Source organism: Orycteropus afer, unplaced genomic scaffold (assembly GCF_000298275.1).
Source record: "Orycteropus afer afer isolate SDZICR_OR568_19922 unplaced genomic scaffold, OryAfe1.0 scaffold00099, whole genome shotgun sequence".
In the NCBI taxonomy this organism is placed as follows: domain Eukaryota; kingdom Metazoa; phylum Chordata; class Mammalia; order Tubulidentata; family Orycteropodidae; genus Orycteropus; species Orycteropus afer.
In genome coordinates this window covers 6,809,446-6,812,116 of record NW_006921686.1, presented here as the reverse complement: position 1 = coordinate 6,812,116, position 2,671 = coordinate 6,809,446, and positions in this window count along the sequence as shown.

Sequence of the window (2,671 nt, the reverse complement as noted above, 5' to 3'; positions counted from 1 at the left end):
GCGGGATGATGGGCTAGGAGCAGGACATTTGTCATGAGCAGAATGAAGACCACGCAAGGGGTTTTTGTTTTGTTTTCATCTTCTTGTGGTGAAAATCTATGTTACAAAAACATACACCATCTCAACAATTTCTCCACGTCCAATTCAATGACATTGGTGACATTCTTCAAGTTGTGCAACTGTCCTCCTTGTCATTTTCCAAATCATCCCACTACCATGAACTCACTGCCCTCTAAGCAAAAACTCACTCTTTTCCTTCCTTCCTGCCACTGGCCACCACTAACAATCTTTGTCTTTTATGTATTTGCTTATTTCATTTCAGTGAGATCACTGAGTATTGGTCCTTTGGTGTCTTGACTCATTCAATTCTTGATGTTTTCAAGGTTCATCTGCGTGTGGCATGCATCAGGACTTCGCTGGCTGAGTAAGCTTCCATTGTGTGAATGGACCACGTTTTGCTGACCCATTCACCTGTGGTTGGGCATTACGCTTCTTTCCACCTCTTGGCTGTTGTGACTAGCACTGCAATGAACATGGATGTACAGGTTTCTGTTTGTGTTCTGACTCTCAATTCTTCTGGGTATTTACCCAGGATTGGGGATGCTGGTCATATGGTAAATCTGTGTTCCACCGTGGAAAGACTTTGAACAAGTTTGAGTGTTAGAAAGAAAAAGACTGGAGCCCTGGGAAGGAGCCCTGGTGGCACAGTTGTTAAGCATTTGGCTGCTAACTGAAAGGTCAGTGGTTCAAACCCAACAGTGGCTTCGTGGGAGAAAGATGTGGCCATTGGTTTCCGTAAAGATTGATAGCTTTGGAAACCCAATGGGGCAGTTCTACTCTGTCCTCTAGGGGCGCTATGAGTTGGAATTGACTCAATGTGCGTTTAGCTTGGGCTTTGCATCTGGAAAGGTTACAGCCTTGGAAATGCTACAGGGCAGTTCTACTCTGTCCTCTAGGGGTGCTGTGAGTTGGAATTGACTAAACAGTGGTGGGTTTTTTGGTTGGGGGCTCATGTGGGGGCCTGAGAGGCCAGGGTGACCCAGTGATGACCCCTTGAGCAGCTGGAGGGTGGGGTCCCTGCCCTACCTCAGGCTCCACCCCCTGACATCACTATGACATTGTCGCCTGAGAGCAGGCTGGCCAATCAGCTGCTGCCTCCTGTTATAATGGATCCTAGCAACAGGGCCTCAACCTTGGCTAACAGAGGAGGAGGCCCCCAGCGGGAAGAGTGTGAGGGGAGAGGGAGAGCCTGCAGGGCAGGTGAGTTCTGAGGGCAGGCTGGCTGGGTGGGCCCTTCCCATCCAAATCCCAACCCCCTCAACCATTTCCACCCCAGGGTTACCGACTGTCTGTTCCTTGCTGCAGGACTTTCTCCCACCCAGGCCAGACCCTGAGGTGGCTTAGGGAGGGAGGGCACAGAAGGAAGGGACATGCCCTTACCCCCTAGGAGGGTCCCATCTGGTGGCAGCAGGGTGTTGTTGCTGTTAGGTGCAGCTGAGTCAACTCCAACTCACAGCGACCCTGTGTCCAACAGAACGAAACACCACCCGGTCCTGCACCAGCCCCACAATCCTTGCTATACCTGAGCCCATCATTGCAGCCACTGTATCAACCCATCTCCTTGAGGGCCTTCCCCTCTTTTGTCGACCTCCACTTTCCCAAGCCTGACATCCTTCTCCAGGGAATGGTCCCTTCTGACAACATGACAGAAGTAGGTGAGACACAGTCTGGCCATTCTCACTTCCAAGGCGCATTCCAGCTGCACTTCCTCCAGGACAGATCTGCTAGTTCTTTTGGCAGTCCATGGCGCTCTCAGTATTCTTCGCCAACACCACAACTCAAAAGCATCAACTCTTCTTTGGTCTTCCTTAGTCATTGTCCTGCTTTCACATGCATATGAGGCGATTGAAAATACCGGGGCTTGGGTCAGGCCGCCTTAGTCTTCAGAGAGACATCTTCGCTCTTCAGCACTTGAAAGAGGTCTTTGGCAGTAGATTTGCCCCGTGTAATACATTGTCTGATTTCTTGACTGCTGCTTCCATTGGAGTTGATTGTGGAACAAGTCATACGAAGTCTTTGACAACTTCAGTCTTTTCTCCACTTATCAAGAGCAGGGTGAGAAGGTCACAGTTCTGCAGGGGAGGGTGGCATAGAGGAGAGCATCAAGTGACAAAGGAGGCAGGAGGGGAGGCCCAGACAGGGGCTGAAATGACAGCAGCTCTTCCGGGAGGTGGAAGGAGCCCACGGACCTGGGTTTGACTGCACAGCGATTAAGCGCTTGGCTGCTAGCCAATAGGTGGGCGGTTCAAACCCACCAGCTGCTCCGAGGGTGAGAGATGTGTCAGGCTGCTCCTGTAAAGATTAAAACCCAAAAAGCAAACCCATTGCTGTCAAGTCACTCCAGACTTTCCAAGGCTGTAATCTTTACCAAAGCTGGCTTGCCACATCTTTCTCCTGCAGAGCAGCTGGTGAGTTCAAACTCCCGACATTTCGGTTCGCAGCTGAGCACTTTAACCACTGCACCACCAAGGTTGTGCAAACTCTATGGGGCAGTTCTACTCTGTCCTAGAGGGCTGCTTTGAGTCCACATCAACTCGATCGCAGTGGCTTTAGTTCTTTTGGTTGATGTCACCATTTTACAGATGAGAGAAGTGAGTCAGAGTTAAAAAAC